Genomic DNA, 17,620 nt, shown 5'->3' with positions numbered 1-17,620 from the left:
GACACGGCACAAAGGCTCAGCAGAGGTTGGGCCGTCTGGTCACCCCCATCAGTGTGAGATAAGAATAGGTTACTCTGGAGGGAGCCGTGTAGGAAATGCTCCGGCAGGAAGGTGTGTTAAGAAAGGATTAATCTGAGCATCTTCCGAGGCCAGGGGAAGGGGGGGCCCGTGTCACGCTGAGGTCACACCAGCTGCTGTCAGCTCCCATCCCAGGCGCCCAGATATCCTGGCGGGCGAGGAGGCATCTGCGTCGCCCACTCAATCCTGTCCCAGGCTCCAGCCGTCAGGAGTAACCTCCGGAGCCCCAGGAAAGCTTCACGGCTTCCTCTCTCCTCCTTTTGCTATTTGTGGCCCCGGTACGGTTGTCAGGGATGGGGAGGTGATGCTGTTCCTTTCTGGCACACAGTCTGCTCTCGAACAATGGGAATCAGGATGTTCAGCCCATCGAAGCTCCTTATTGTCTCACCCTTCGCCCGGAATCCTAGGGCCGAGAACGTTGCCTGGCCTCCGCACTCCATTAATAACCGGGCGCAATGAATTGGGCCTTTCTCCACCGCCCAAATTTCTTTGGTTCTAGCCCTGGTCAAGGCCATCATTCAGTCACTCAACAAACGCTGAGTGGGGAACCCCGGTGGGGAAATCTGGGCTCTGGAGCCGTGGTTTGACCACAGCGCTGCCACTCACCAGCCGCCTCGCCGGGTGTCAAGCTCCTTAGTGCCTCAGTGTCCACGTCTGGAAATGGGTTAATAATAACGCTCCTGGCGTTACGTTGAAAAACCCTTAGACCAACGCCCGGCAAAGAGTACACGCTCAATAAACGTTACCTGTTATTAAGAGTCTTATTAACTTCAAGAGGGACGTGTCTTCAACTCCACACAAGCAACCCTTTCGTTATGCACCTGTTTCTGGGCCATTTCGAAAGTACAGAGCATCGCCCGAAGGGGAAATCTTACATGGGGGTGAATATTAAGATTGAGAGTCTGGAGGCCAGGTATGAACAACTTCCCCTTACTCCTAGCATCCAGCCAGGGCCGGCTTCACGGACACGCAGGACCCCGTGCTTCAAGTTCACTGTCCTGCGGTCTAGGTTGAACTGAATGGCTTCAGACAGTGAATTTCCGTGGGACAATGACGATGCCCTGAGATTTGCCTCCTGCGGTCTCACCAGCCCCACCTTCCCGCCCCCTCCGCCCTACAAATTATGCCAATTACCCACGTCCTACTGAGTAGCTCTCATGTGTGGTTTTGCTAAGAGTCTCTGCCTCTTTTCTATTAACAAATCCTTCCTCCCACGTAGGAGCAAGGCAGGGGAAGAAAAGAAAAAATAGGAGAAAGCAATGAGGAAGGAGGGAACTCGCCTCCTGCCCCCCGCACCATCCCACGGCAGCCAGGGTTCGGGAAACTCCCTCCAACACGTGGGCAAGTCAGTTTACGGCTCAGTTTCTTCATCTGTAAAGTGGGTACGGTGATGAAGTCTCCCTCTTCGGCTCCTCAGGGTAGGAAGTGAGAGGGCGCTGGGCTGGATTCTGTGCTGGGCTTCAGGAAAATACTCAGTAAATGGTATTTCCATCCTTCAAATAATAGTAGCAGGTCATCGTAGTGGGGATAACAGTAATAAGCGAATCCCGTCTCACCGACTGCATAGACACGTCCCAGGACCAGATCAAAATTGTTTCCTCTCCAGGCTCGACTCGTAAATCGGCTCTTCTGCTCATGAGGGGTGCAAGAGCCTTATTTTTCTTTCGTACCTTTGTTGTGGTGGTTATTCTCTGGCTCACTTCCTCTCCTGGGCAGCAGATCTTGCCCCCAGAGTTGCCTGGCCCCGGCTAGTCTGGGCACTTGGGTCCCGGGCCATGTCGGTCAAATCTTGGTTCCTTATAACACAGACGTTCAGTAAACCTACATTTGCCTCAGATGCCCCAGACGGGCTGCTGCCTGGGTTTCACGTTATTCTTTATTACGATGACTACAACAACAAAAAAAGCCACGTAATGAAAATATGCCCGAATTTATGAATTAATGACAGAGACGCATCAGGGTCAGGCACTGAACTCTTGTTTATGTAAGAGATTAACTCAGCAAACCCTTTTCAGATGGCTGTAGTCAAGAAGGAACCTGTCGCTCAGCGTCAACGCCGGCTAATTCCCAACAAGGAATGAATTTTCACGTTCACGTGACGTTTGTCTGGTCAGAGGACCAGAGATCTGAAGGCTCCATCCGCACAGAGCCCGACGCGGGGCTCGAACCCACAGACCGTGAGATCAAGACCTGAGCCGAAGTCAGACGCTCAGCCGACTGAGCCGCCCAGGCGCCCCTCATGGTCCACCTCTTGATGGAAGGTGTAGCTAAGGACTTGGGGCCCCCTGTCTAATACCCCGCGGTAGGTTTTGCTGGAGCCATATGAGGCCGTGCGCTCAGGAGGAATAAACACAATGAAGAAATTTGAAAGGCACAGTGGAAGGTTAAAAAAAAAAAAATCTAGGACAAAAATCTAGACAACTTAATCTAAACACCAAAATGCTATTGCTGTTGCTGAGGAAGCTTCATTGTTACCTTTACTTTTCTTTCTCCCCCCTAAGACTTTCAGAGGCCACGCCCAGCCCGTGGACCTGTTGTGTCCGGCTCTTAGCATGATTTTCAGCTTAAGGAAGTCTCCGTTCGACTCAGCCTTTTCCACCTTCTACGAGGAGTTCCGGCCATCTGTGGCACCTGCTGGCTGGTGGGTAACTGCCAGCCTCTTTCGGGGAGACGTAGACTTCCCGGGTGGCCACGACCCCCAACTGACCTGCCTCCTACATGTATGAGACCTGCCCGCCCCGCTCCGGGTGGGAATTTCAATTTGCAATCACAAAACCATTCTTATAATGAAACATCGGCCATGACAACCTCACGAAGCAAATCTAAGGCAAAGCCCGTTGGGATGATTTGTCCGGAGAGAGAAGGATGCAAAACAGTCATGATTTTCCTCGCACCTTGTGCAGACTGGTCCTGACCCACTCTCCGGCTCACGAGCGTCACCCCCCTATCACTTTCTGGCCCCTAGGCCCGTGGGAGGCAGGACGGACGAAGCGGTCTACAGGAGTGTCAGCCACACAGCCAAGGCCACGGAAAGGCGTGGATCGAAAAGGCTGAGCGGCTGAGGGCAGGGCTAGAAACAGGGGATCAAGAGCCGCGTGGACACTGGCATCCGAGGAGGCACCTCGGCGTTAGGAAGGAGGAGACAAGAAACGAGGTCCGTGGTCAAAGGAAAGAGCGCGACGTGGCCGTTTCGTGCCTTCTAGCAAACGAGAGAGGGCCGCGAACCCTGGCCACCCTCACCACTCCCACCCTAGCTCAGTCGCTAGTAAGTTGCCCCAGACGGTGGGAAGGAACCTGTGCTCTCTCGTCAGGTCACTGCCACGGACATAGCAGCTCCAAGACTTGGGCCCTACGTGTCATTCACCTGAGCCGTGTTCTTTTAATACCGTTTCCTTGAAGTTGATTCTCGGTAGAATTCTTTTTTTAAGTTTACATTTATTTTGAGAGGGAGACGGGGAGAAAGAAAATCCCAAGCAGTCTCCTCACTGTTAGCACGGAGCCCGACACGGGGCTCGAACCCGCGAAACGGCCAGATCATGACCTGAGCCGAAATCCAAGAGCCAGATGTTTAACCGACGGAGGCACACAGGTGCCCCTTTAAATGGGATCCTTTTTTAACGCAGCTTTGTCCTATGCCCTTCCATCTGAGACATTGTAGGGTTCATGAGTAGTGTGCCACACGCCTGCACACACACACACACACACACACACACACACACACACACAGCGGTGTGCGGGAGCTGGCCCGCAAGGCTCACGAGAGCCACCGTTAAACGTTCAGCAATCCTGAGAGCCAGTTGGTGCACACACAGTGGTGAAACATGAAATTAAATTAGCTTGCACTCAGGCTGTTTTATTTATTTTTTTTTTAATTTTTTTTTTCAACGTTTATTTATTTTTGGGACAGAGAGAGACAGAGCATGAACGGGGGAGGGGCAGAGAGAGAGGGAGACACGGAATCGGAAACAGGCTCCAGGCTCCGAGCCATCAGCCCAGAGCCTGACGCGGGGCTCGAACTCGCGGACCGCGAGATTGTGACCTGGCTGAAGTCGGACGCTTAACCGACTGCGCCACCCAGGCGCCCCATTCTCAGGCTGTTTTAAAGACAACGGTAACAAATACTCAGAGTTCATCCTTTCCTAATTATGTTGCCACATTTTGCTAGTATCTGTTCCCGAGGTTCCTCACGTTCTCCCGTTGTCTCTGTGCGACGGAGATGCTTTATCATAGGATGCGACGGTCCATTTCTTCCCGACTCTGTGTTTGGGAACGTGTCAGCCGCTGGAACTCAACCATGGTAGCGGTATTTACAGCATGGACATTGGCAAAGGCTCCAGATCAGAGCTTCTGTTCCCACGCAGAACTGATTGTTAAACATTTACTGGCACGCCACACCTTTGGGTAATTATTAGTTACGTACTGCGTGTGTAGAATAATACGTAATATGAATTTATTTCCCCTACTACACGCTAAAACAGACTTAGCTGCAATTTTTTAAAAAACATATATATGTGTGTATATACACTGACATACACACACACACACACACACACACACACACACACACACACACGGGGGCCCCTGGGTGGCTCAGTCGGTGAAGCATCCGACTCTTGTTTTCGGCTCAGGTCATGATCTCGCAGTTTGGGAGTCTGAGCTCCGAGCTGGGCTCTGTGCTGACAGTGTGGAGTCTGTTTGGGATTCTCTCGCTCTCTCTCCCTCTCTCTCTCTCCCTGCCCCTCCGTTGATGTCTATGTCTCTTTCTCAAAGTAAATGAATAAACATTTAAAAAAACGGAAATATACATGTATATAAGTATACGTGTGTATATATCTGTGTGTGTATACGTGTACGTTCCTACACTCCCTAAGAGATCGGGGCGTCCATCAGAGAGGACGTGTGGTATTAACACTCAGCAGCCTGATAGTCATTTGCTAGGGAAACTGAGGCCCAGAGAGGTGAGTGAGTTTGCGGAGACCACACAGTGAGAGCGAGGCTGAGTCAGATTCCTTTGCATTTCCCTCTGTCCAATGCTGCCTCCCTCCGTGGATGGCACTGAGTCACATCCCTGAAGCCCACTGTTCGGCATCGGCTAGAAACAAGAGGGAGCAGCCCGAATGAGGGCAGAAGGGAGGGTGCAGGGGGGGCTAAAAGGGTCATTAGAAATTCACACAATTAATTAGACAGTGCTAGGGACACAGCCGTCTGGATAACCCATCGATGAGGATGGCAGGGGGCCTACCCCCCCACCCCGTCCCCCGCCGGGGCCTCTGTGGGTTACCGCAAGCAAAGCTCCAAGGTCCGCCTTCCCCATCAATACCCACCCCAAACCCGCGTAAATATTTGATGCAGAATTAAAGCCCGCTTCCAACTTTTATGAGCCCGGTAGCGGCGTCTGCTGCCTCTGGGTGCCCCCCACCCCCACCATCTCCCAAGGAGCGCCCCGCCCCCGGCCTGGGCAGCCTTGTCCCTCCATCAAGCCGAGTGCATTAGGACAATTAGCACCAGCCCACTGGCGCCAATTAGCAACCAATAGTGTCTATATTATGGAGAGGGGGCGGCGGGGGCGCCTGTGTCTCCAGCCGGCCTTCACACTCAATTACATTAAGTGGAGGCTCCAAGCTGCGGGCGGGGGTGGGGGGGGGGCGGGACGGTTGCTGGGGTGATTGCGTCTTCTCCGTGTGGCAGGTGATCTTCTCCCTGGCTCCCCGATCGGGGACGGACTCCTCTCCTTGTCCGTTTGCATCACTACACACGCCTTCAAAAGGCAGGAGTGAGGGAGGCACGGGGTGGAGAAACATGGAAACCTCATGCAGCGAGATCGTGACATGCACCGTGCCGTCCGGCCTGCCTGCCTTCAAGAGATATTCGCAGGGGGCGTCCTGTGAACCCAGGATCCTTCCATCGGCAGGGTCGGCCACATAATCGGCGTGGCCTGGTGCAAAACGAAAACCTGAGACTCCGTATTCAAAAAATATTAAGAACTTCAGGGGGTCCCCGGGGGGGCTCCGTCGGCTGAGCGACCGACTTCGGCTCAGGTCATGATCTCACGGTTTGTGAGCTCGAGCTGCGTGTCGGGCTCTGGGCTGACAGCTCGGAGCCTGGAGCTTGCTTCGGATTCTGGGTCTCCTTCCCTCTCTGCCCCTCCCCTGCTCACGCTCTGTCTCTCTGTCTCAAAAAATAAAGAAACATTAAAAAAATGTTTTCAAAAGGTATTAAAAACTGCAAAATGATGGCAACGGAGCGTTTAAACCAGGTGCAGGATCCTTCTCAGCGGGAGCCCTTCTGAGCCCGGGGAACCTACGCAAGGGCAGTGCTGTGCTTTCGTGAAGCCAGCCTATCTGCGATCTGGGATAGAGGAGTGAACAAATCTGAACAAAAATGTCAGCCTTCAGGGGCCTCACTTTTTAACGGAAGGAGACAGTCAATAAATGGTAAAAAGAAAAAAAAAAAGGATTAGTAAATTAATTCCTAAGCAGGCGGTAAGTGCAATAGGAAAGAAAAAGAAAACCAGAGCGTGGTAAGAGGGGTCAGCAGGGCCAAAAACAGGGATCAGGGGACAAAATGAAATGAGCATTGGAAGAGGTCTCATTGAGACGGTGAGATTGGAGCAGAGATTTGAAGGAGGTGAAGGGAGTGAGGTCTGTGGTTATCTGGGGAAAGAGCCTTCCAGGAAATAGCCAGTGCAAAGGCCCTGGGGCAGAGGTGTTTTGGTCATGTTCAAAGAGCATGGCCAGAAGTCAGTTCAGCTGGAGCAAAGTAAAGGGGAATGGAAGGAGATGGGTTATGTAGGGCCTTCTTGGCCATTAGGAGGACCTTGGCTTTTACTCTGAGAGGCTCAGGGAGCTCCACGAAAGGTCTATCAGCAGGAAACTGAATGTATTACAAGGATCCCTCAGAAAGCTGTGTTGGGACCGGACAGTAGGGAGGAAAACTAGAATATAAGGAGACCCGTGAAAAGTCCACCCCAGGGGTTGGCAAATGTTTGCTGGAAAGGGCCGGAGAGGAAACATTTCAGCCGCGGTGGGCCATAGGGTGTCTGTCACAACCGCTCAGCTCTGCTGGCACAGCACAGAATCAGCCGCGTTCAGTAGGCAGATGTGGGCGTGCTTGTGTACCAATAAAACTTTACGGACACAGAAAGTGGGGTTTCGTATAATTGCCATGGGTCACGAAATATAATTTTTCTTTTGCTCTTTTCCCCAACCATTGAAACAGGGAAAAACCAATCTGAGTTCACAGCATACCGCCCCCCGCCCCCCCCCCCAAAAAAAGCAGCACCGGCCAGATTTCACCGGGGGGGGGGTAAGTTTTTTCGACCCCAGATTTAGGAAATAATCCAAGGGAGACCACCATGGAAGGACAGTGGGAAGGTCCTGGATATATTTTTAAGGTAAAGCCAGTAGGATTTCCAAGAGGTCAGCTGGGAGGCAAAAGAAAGAGAGAGAAGCCAAGTCAGAGGACAGATGGGAGTCTCCCCTGAATGGAGAAGACATCGGGAGGTGACAGTGTGATGGAGGGCCAGGAGGCGGTGGTAATAAGCCTAATCACTCCTTATTAGTTATTTAATTGGGCATTTCATATGTCCCCAGTTCCTTACAAACATCGTTTCACTTAATCCCTGCCTAAACGTGTTCAGCAAGTTTGACTCCCTTCACGTCTCAACCCATTTCACAGATGTGGAAACTGAGTCTTAAAGGAGTAAACTATGGAGGCACCTGGGTGGCTCCGTCGGTTAGGCGTCAACTCCTGATTTCGGCTCGGGTCACGGTCTCACGGTTCACGAGGTCGAGCCCCGCGCCTGGCTCTACAGTGACAGCGTGGAGCCTGCTTGGGATTCTCTCTCTCCCTCTTTCTGCCCCTCCCCCCACTTGCGCATGTCTCTCTCTCTCTCTCTCTCTCTCTCTCAAAATAAATGAATAACCTTTTTTTTTTTTTAAAGAGTAAAGTATCCAAGATCACCAGGCGGAAAGTGGCAGACGCGGGCCATTCCCGCCAGGGAACCTACGTGCTACAGCGTTTCAGGAGCCGCCTACATCACTTCAGAAATCTCGCATGAAGCCAGAAACGTGAAAACACAAAGCAGAAGGCTTCCCAGGTACACGTTCTGGATTTCACTTTAGTTTCAATACTGGCTTAGGGGGTGCGTGTTTCCACATGCTTCTCCCCGCTCTCTGTGCCTCGGTTTCCCCCTATCTCTGCCACGCAGCTCCAGTACCGGAGCCTTTCCCCGGGTTCCTGCCTGACCTCACGTCGGCCGACACCACGATTCCTCAGCTTGGGAGCCGAGCAACCTGGGCAGGGACCGTCCCACAGCCTCAGGAAAGCGTTCGTTCTCTGTGAAATCACCGGGGATTATTTATGTGTCTAAGACAGCGTCTTCTGTCTTCCAGGGTTTGCCGATCGCTGGGAAGCGAATCCCAGGGGAGGCCGGAGAACGGACAAGAAAGCCCTTGTCAGGTGGAGGCTGGACTCCAAAGGAGCTGGCGGGTCTGGACCGGGGGTGGGCATCTGCTAGAGACAGGCGGACCCCCCAACCCGACACCCCCGGCCCCCCTTGAGAACAGCCACTGGGCCACCTCGTGCTGGCCTCCAGTCTCGGCAGGAACCGAGCAGGTGCCGACCCCACCCTGTGCACCGGGCCGGGGGAAGGACGGGCAAATGCGAGTAGAACAGCGCCTGCCGCCCGGGGAGCCCGCGGTCTGGCTGCCGGGGCCGTGACTTACATGCAAGCCTGGGAACCTGCTCCCGATGCTCATGGTCATCCCAACATTCGCTGAGCACCCGTACAGCCAGGCGCCCCGCTGACCTTCACGTGAACCGCATCACTGACCCCTGCCAGCCACCCGTCCAGGAGAGCGTCGGCCCTTATTCTACAGGTAAAGAGACCGAGGCTCTTCCCACGTCACTCACTCGGCCAGCAGAGACTGCAGCCAGCCAGCCTCAGACCCCAAGCCCGACAGAGAAATGCCACAGCACGACGCAAGTTTTTAAAAAAGCCCCTTCGGACGATTCACTCGTGATCTGGATACACACAGCCTTCCTCCCGACACACGTCGCTGTTTGTCGTCGGCCGCTGCTCCCGCTGCGAAGTGTGGACTTTTGGGGAAGGCATTCAAGGCTTCTGTTTAAGTCTTAATGAATTCGGAGCGGAAAGAAAGCCGCCTCCAGCCGGGATGTGGTTCAGTCTCCACTGGGCTGGGTTAGCTCGGGTCCTCCGTGATGTGGGTCCCCAGGAGACAGTAACCGCCCAAGGACTTGTTTATTTTAGGGGGAAGGCCTGGGAGGGAAAATCATGAAAGGCTGGGGGCCGGTCGGATGGAAATCAAGTCTGACCCTGAGCGGAGGGGAGGAGGGGGGGCTGGGCTAGGAGGGTAGCCAGACTCACCTGCCGTCTATGGGCGCTGCCCCGAGGCGCCTGGGTTTCTCTCGAATCTGGGTTGGCTTCTGGAGCGGTCCTGTGTGTCCCAGGAAATGGGCCTGCCTCCGTATCCCCGCAGCCACAGTCCCTGCTGGGAGCCGCCCCGTGGGAAGCATGGCTTCCTGCAGATGTGACCGTGGGTGGCGGGGGTGGGAGCCACGGGCAGGGCCTCGGGCGGGCGGTGGGGGCTCTGCAAGGTGCCCTACGAATGACCAGCTCCCACGCTACCTCCGAGCCTCAGTGTTCCCACCTGAAAAATGGAGCATTGCAACCAGAAACGCAGGGACATCCGGTGCCTGAAGGAAAAAGTTGCTGTCACCATGTAACGGCCTCCCTTTCTACCCCTGTCCCCAACCGGGAATTCTGGGTCATCCTGTACATTTCTCTCTTACAATGTATCCCCTCTGCTCACAGGGTATTGTTTGTGCAATTATTTGCGTGGGGTTTTTTAAAATATAATTTATTGTCAAATTGGCTGACGTACAGTGTTTACAGTGCGCTCTTGGTTTTGGGGGTAGATTCCTGTGATTCATCGCTTACCGACGACACCCCGTGCTCGTCCCAACAAGTGCCCTCCTCCAGGCCCATCACCCACTTTCCCCTCCCCCCCAACCCCCATCAACCCTCCGTTTGTTCTCTGTATTTAAGAGCCTCCGATGGTTTGCCTCCGTCCCTCTCTGTAACTATTTTTTTCCCCTTCCCCTCCCCCAGGCTCTTCTGTTAAGTTTCTCAAGATCCACATATGAGTGAAAACATACGATACCTGTCTTTCCCTGCCTGACTTGTTTCACTCAGCATAATACCCTCCGGTTCCATCCACGTTGCTACAAATGGCCAGATTTCATTCTTTCTCAATGCCTAGTATTCCATTGTATCGATAAACCACATCTTCTTTATCCATTGGTCAGTTGATGGACATTTAGGCTCTTTCCGTAATTTGGCTATTGTTGAGAGCGCTGCTATAAACGTCGGGGTACAAGTGCCCCTGTGCATCAGCACTCCTGTGTCCCTTGGGTAAATTCCTAGCAGTGCCATTGCTGGGTCATAGGGTAGATCTATTTTTAATTTTTTGAGGACCCTCCACCCTGTTTTCCTGGGCGGCTGCTCCTGTTTGCATTCCCACCAGCAGTGTGCGATTATTTGTTGAAAAACGAGTAGCAAAGCTTTGGGCTTCTCTCTCATCCTCCTTCCTGAGCTGACATACCAGTTGCTGTCACGGATCTTGCTCTGTGCCTTAGGTTCTTCATTCAGCAAAGAAAGATAATAAAAGTATAAAAGTATCAGCTTTGCGGGGCTGCGGAGAGCTTCAAAGGGGTTCACGGGAAGGGCAGAGAACCGACACACTGTAAGATACAATGTAAGTAACCAGGAGCCCTTAGCTTTTAAAAATGGTCGCTCTTTGGGGCGCCTGGGTGGCTCGGTCCGCGAAGCATGCAACTTCAGCTCAGGTCATGATCTCACGGTTCCCATCGTGAGTTTGAGCCCCTGATCGGGCCCTGCGCTCGCAGCTGGGAGCCCGGAACCTGCTCCGGATTCTGTGTCTCCCTCTCTCTCGGCCCCTCCCCTGCTCACGCCTCTGCCTCTTTCTCTCTCTCAAAAATAAATGAACATGAAAAAAACTTTTTGTAAATGGTTGCTGTTCCCCAGGAAGAGATGATGATCCCAAGTGCAGGAAGACTAAATAGCTTGAAGTCAAACAGGCAGTGGGCGATGAGACCAGGGTCGAAATTTCCAGGCTGGAGCCCTGGCACGCTTGACCTTCTTGAACTGGGACCCCCGTGGATCTGGGGAGGCATACACGCTACCCCACAGACCCCCATCGTACCCCCTTCTGCCCAGAGCCTCGCCATTGTCCAGGTAGAAGATCTGATCTCAGAGCCCTGCCTGGGCTCACCAGGACCCCCTCCTCCTTCCCAGGACACGGCCCCCGATGCCTGCCCTCTGGCCCAGGCTGGCAACTGACTCACCAGCACCTGCCCCGGCCGGAGCCCTAGATGTCCCGGCTCATCCTGAATCCCACCTTCCTGCTTAGTCTTGGTCGGACATTCATTCATCCCTCACATACCCCCTTCTCTGCTAACTCCCCACCGCCCCGGAAGGCTCTATTGACATCCATTTTACACATGAGAAAACTGTCGCCAAAAAATAAACTAAACTGATCATACATCCCAACCCCGGTTTTCCCAACTAAGAGCATCATAATCATAATAATGCTCCGGATACGTTGTCTCGCCCGAATTTCAGAGCAAGCGATGCGGAGGAAGAGGCCGAGGCTCAGAGAAGTCAAGGAACTTGGCCAAGGTCACACTTCCCTGTTTCCACTTCTGGACAAGTGGCCAGGTCCTCATCCCCAAGGGCCTCCCACAAGAGGCTGTTGGACCAAGATGCCCCCGTTGGACAAGGTCTTGGCTAAACATCCATCCCCAAGGGCCGGGGAGAAGGAGCTGGTGGGCAGAGATGCCCCAATTCAATCCAATTGAACTTCCATCCTGCCTTTGCAAGGACTCAAGGCTCAAGGGCAAAACACTGGCTAACTCTGAAAGCTGGGGGAAGGACAAAGGAGAACTAATTAAGATTGAAAGCAAGACAGGGTCCCCGAGCGCTGCCTCCTTTTACTTTAGAGACACCCGATAGCCCTCCATGTCCCTTGTGTCGTTGCCGACATCCCCGATGGCATCTTCGAGAGCCCTGTATGCACCAGAGTAAGCCCTTCTTGTCCAAGTTGAAGAGGGACCCACCCTGAAGAGTCATTTAAAATGAATGAGCAAATGCCTGTTCCTAAAAATCAAACATCACCCAGTGCCCATATTCTTCTTGGTAACTAATGTCCGGTGATCTTAATTACTCCGTGATCCGCGGACATTTTCGTGGGCACCAGACAGACACGATATCATCACAAACCGCTACTCTGGGCACAGGGACTCTGGGCTTCTTCAGTCACCAGACAACTCATTCATTCATCCTCAAGACAATTTCCAATTCCTTCCTTTTTTCATTCATTCTCAAGGCCTGTTCCCAACCTCCGTCCCATTTGGGCTTTCTGTACAGTTATAATGTTGTAATATATATATATATATATATATATATATATATATATATATATAAAAGATAACACTTTATTCCCCAGTCTTCCCTGCTGGCTCTGGGGCTCCCTTCGGGCCAATGGGATTTAAGCAGATATCTGTTGAAAAGAGTTCCTTTCCTGACAAATATGGGGATGAGAGTGGCCAGGTGAGACCTTTCTGTCCCTTCACTCCCCTTTTAGCCTAGGAAGCAGATGTAATGCCTGGAGGCACAGCAGCTATCTTGTGACCATGAGGCATTAAGCATGACTCAAACTGAAAAGATCACAGAGGAATACTGGGGCTGCTAAACTAATTCCAACGTCCATCTCCTTCTGGATCTCTTGTTATGTAAGCAAAACAAACCATGGTTTATTTAAGCCATGTAAGAGTTGAGCTTTCTCTTAATTAGAGCCAAATGTATTCCTAGTATAAGTGCTTACTAAGACCGAGAGAGAGGCGCAGCCCCTCCCCCTAAGGGAGCTCCTGATCCAGTGAGGTGATACGAGAAAGAAAAGAAGGAACAGTAAAAGAAAGTGCCATGTACCTATGGTTCTGCTATCACCGCCCAGAGAAATGGAGACAAAGCTCTTCCCTGCCAGACCCACTCCTAAATTTCTTCTTCTCATTGCCTTATCCTGAAGTCCTTGACCGGAACAGAGCGCTCCCGGCAGCTGAAGCCACACGCTGTTCCTGCTGCACCGCGCGCAGCCCGCTTCTCTCCTGCAGGGACGAGTACCAGAGCTCAGAGCACGTGTAAGGAAAGTCCTTCTAGGTTATCTAACCCGTCCGGGCTGGCTCACACTCTTGACGCCTATCTCCCCTTCGTATGCTTCCTTTATCACGGGTCCCAACCTGGTCATTTCTGTCTCCTCTCCTCTAATCTCATGCAATTTCTCCCATCTCTCCTGGCTGACGAGGACAAGACTGCTTTCCGTCTGCACCCCAGGTCGATCCCTCACTTCCGACGTGTGATGACCCCCCCCCCCTTAAGGTCCCAGGGGGGAAAAAAATGATCACAGTTGCAGATTGGGTGTCCAATAACGATGAAGGAAATGGAGACGACTCTTTATTTATCACAGTAACCAAAACATCTACTGAGCGTTGACCGTGTCGCCCAGCCCAGCAGAGGCCTCACGCTCCTGGTCTCCCAGAGAACTCGAAGCTCACGGCAGGCAGGGACTATGCTTTTTCTCTTCGCACTGTGCACCCAGTGCCTGGCACACAGTAGGTCCTCAATAAATATTTATCAAGTGAGTAAATCCCCACCGCAACCTAATGACGTAAGTATGCTGACCAGTCCCATTTTACAGATGAAAAAACTGAGGCTCGAGAAGAAAAGGAACTTGCCTGAAGGCCACAGAGCTGCCAATTGACACAGCCGAGGTCTGAACTCAAGCGGCCTGTGCTCCAAACACCGTCACCAGGACTCAGGGCCGTGTTTTACCACATTTGGCAACATTTGGACACTTTCAATGAAATTTAGGTGTGAAAAAGCACAGGGATGGCGACATTGGCTAAGGGCCTTTATTTTGACTCGGCTGAAACAACAGAAAAGGCTCGCTGCCAATTCTTTGCTGCTGCTACTTCTTCTCTTTAATGTTTTTATTTTATTTTTGAGAGAGAGAGAGACAGACTGTGTGAGCGGGGGGTGGGGAGCAGAGAGAGAGGGAGACACAGGATCCAAGGTGGGCTCCAGGCTCTGAGCTGACAGCAGGGAGCCCAACGCGGGGCTCGAACTCACGGACGGTGAAGTCATGACCTGAGCCGAAGTCGGATGCTGAAGCGACTGAGCCACCCGGGCGCCCCGCTTTGCTGCTTTTCTTAAAAGCAACATCCCAAGCCGTATACAGAGGGAGCATGGCACTCAGAAAATGCGATGCTGAAAAGCTTGCTTTTTCAGGGCATGAGTTGAAGGCAATTACCCAGATTACCAAACCGCCCTTCACAAGGGATTCTGTGCAGGCTTCCTTTAAACAGCAAGTCCTGGGGCGCCTGGGTGGCTCAGTCGGTTGAGCGGCCGACTTCGGCTCAGGTCATGATCTCGCACTCCGTGAGTTCGAGCCCCGCGTCGGGCTCTGTGCTGACAGCTCAGAGCCCTGAGCCTGCTTCCGATTCTGTGTCTCCCTCTCTCTGACCCTCCCCCGTTCATGCTCTGTCTCTCTCTGTCTCAAAAATAAATAAACGATAAAAAAAATTTTTTTTAAACAGCAAGCCCCTATCCCTGTGGCTTACAACGTCCTTCACTGATTCATTCATTTGACAAACATTTATCAAGCCCCTACTGTATGCCGGGAACTGTGATAGGCACCGAGGCCAGCATTTCAAACAAGAGACACAAAACCCCGGCCTTCACAGAGTTTATATCCTAGAGGGGGGAGACAGATAATGCGGCGGGCTTTAAAATGTCCCCCTCCCGAGATAGCCACATCGTTATCCCTGGTACCTGTAATGTTACCTTCTGGGGAAAAGGCAGGGGGGTCATTACATATGTGATTCAAGTAAGGATCGTGAGATGGGGAGATCAACCCGGATTATCTGGGCGGGGGGGGGGGGGTCTGAACACATCAATTACAAGAGGGAGGCAGAGGGAGATGTTCCACACACAGACGAGAAGACGATGTGATGTTGGAGCAGAGAGCCTTGAAAATGCTGGTCCTGCCGCTCGGGACGGTTGATGATGCGAGCCGGGCAGCCACTGGAAGCTGGAAGAGGCGCAGGAACGGATCCAGAGAAGGCCTCGCCGACCCCTTGACCTTGACCCCGCAATACCGATTCCGCATTTCCGGCCTCCGGGACGGTGACAGAATAAGGATCTGCTGTTTCGAGCCACCCAGCTGTGGCAATTTGTTCCGGCAGCTTCTAGAAACTGATAGAGAACCTTTGTTTTGATCTGTGAGACTCACCGTCCAGTGGCAGGTGCTGTCACAGGATTGAAGGCACACGCGTGCTTCTGGAAGAATCCCTGCCTAGGGGGACGCCCCCCTGGAATGGAAAGTCCAGTGACAGCAGCTCAGCCCTAAGGGAAGGCTTGACCTCCTGACACCACTTTTCCTTCGCTCCTCGCGGCCAGAACCCCAAGGCCACGGCGGAGCCTGGATGGGGCCTCCTGCCTGCATCCTGTTTAAGCCGGGCGACTTCCCTCACCAATTAGAGGTTTCCCCTGCAGCTGGTCCCGCTCTCCCCACACCTGCCGAGGGACGCACGTGTCCACCATCAGCCTCCTTCTGTGCCACCGCCTCGTGTCACCTCATTGTTCCTCAGTTGGCGACCGCTCTGCAGAAATGACCCCGTTGGGAAATGTCCGGGTGGGGGTGGGGGGGGGCGAGCGGATCTACGCAGCCCTCTTCTGGGGAAATCGCGGTGGTGATCGTAGCTACCTTTCATCAGGCACCTACTTCGCCCCCTGGATGCTCCAGGCGTGGCCTCCACGCATCTGCAGCAGGCGGGCGCCCTGGGAGCTAAGACATGAGCACCGTGCACCCCCCCCCACCCCCACTCGCCCCTGCTCAGACCTGCGGGTTCACAACCCTCGTTTTAACAAGATTCCCTGGTGGGTCACAGGCTAGGGAGAGTAAGCGCTTACTCGAACCTCCACCGGAGAGAAGACGAGACACTGGGGCGCGTTGTTTCATTGGTCAAGGTGATTGGTAGTGCTAATGTGCCCGGTGGAGACGTGCTCGGGGCAACATTGCCAAGGGCGAGGGCGGCTCAGATTTGTCATCCTCAGTGTCCTAGGTCCCCAGTGGTCTTTGCAAGACTCCCCAGTACCCACTCCCCCCTTTTCCACTGGGGATCAGGGCAGGCCCACCTGTCATGCTTGGGGTCTCAGGGAGCGGAGACCCTGACCAGGCATCTTGAAGCCCTCTAACCACAAGCAATGAAATCGACTGAGGGTCCCAGCGCTGCGTCCTCACATCCATCTCTGCACCTGCTCGGAGGTCACATTTCCCAGGACTGCCCCCAACCGTGGCTGCAAATGGCAGAGACACTGTGACAGGTCTGTTCCCGGAAGACACGGGACTCCAGTGACGGCCAGCTTCAGCTCAAGGACTTTCTCTGATGGCCTTGCCAAACCCCCTTAGACTCTCTGGTGGTCTAGGATACCTCCACCCGGCCTTCCCCCCCCCCTCCCGCCCCCGCCGCCTCCCACACCCCAAGGACTCAAGGGCACACACATGGACCTCCTAGATTGTACATCCAAATTCCACCCGTTCCCCACCACCCCCTACCAACTGCCCCTTGGTCTCCTCCAGGAGCATCAGCATCGGCTGGGAAGACAGACACAGAAGGAGGTCTGTCCATGCCCTGGAGGGAGAGATGAAGCCATTAGACCATGGAATTTAGGGGTTCCAGATACCCAGAGCAAAGCTCCCCCTTGGCTTCGTGGACATTTCCACCTGCGGGAAGGGGCACAAACCGAAGAGGCTTCTAAAGCACAGGACTCGGCCCCACGGGCTCAGTCCTATGGTGCCATTGGACCCAGTTGTCCCCCACCCTAGGTCCCTGAGGTCAGCTTGGGCTCCTTCCACCAGCCCTAAGGACAGGCGTATAATTAGGCATATTAGCCAGGCAGGCTCCGTTTCCATGCCCTGGCCACAGTGATTGGCTCTTAGATAGCCAACAGCTACAGAAACTCCTGGCTGGGAAAGCTAGGAGGGAAGTGGGTGTTTGTTCCTGCTGTGCTCGAGTTTCCCGGGGCCGAGATGCCATCTCTCCTCAGAACAGAAGCCCAGGAGCATCCAGCAGCTGCCCAGGGGAGCCCAGCAAAGAAGCCCACCCTGCAGGACGCAGAGATGGAAAGGAATCCGAGGAACGGCCACCATTCCCAGCCTGGGACCTTCAAACACACAGGCTCGTCGGTCGTTCTAGACACAAGAATGCCAAACAAACAGAAATGACAACGGAGAACAAGGGGTGGGTGGCTGTCCTCGCTCCTGAAAAACCCCAAAGCTCACCGAAGCAGAGATGTGTTTGCCAAAGAAGCACAGGAGAGGATGCTCATCGTTACCCGTCACCGGGAAATGCAGGTTAAAAATGCAACAAAATGCCCCTAAAC

Source organism: Herpailurus yagouaroundi, unplaced genomic scaffold (genome assembly GCF_014898765.1).
Source record: "Herpailurus yagouaroundi ecotype Mexico unplaced genomic scaffold, PumYag 191, whole genome shotgun sequence".
Taxonomy (NCBI): Eukaryota; Metazoa; Chordata; class Mammalia; order Carnivora; family Felidae; genus Herpailurus; species Herpailurus yagouaroundi.
Note: the sequence above shows the minus strand (reverse complement) of the source record.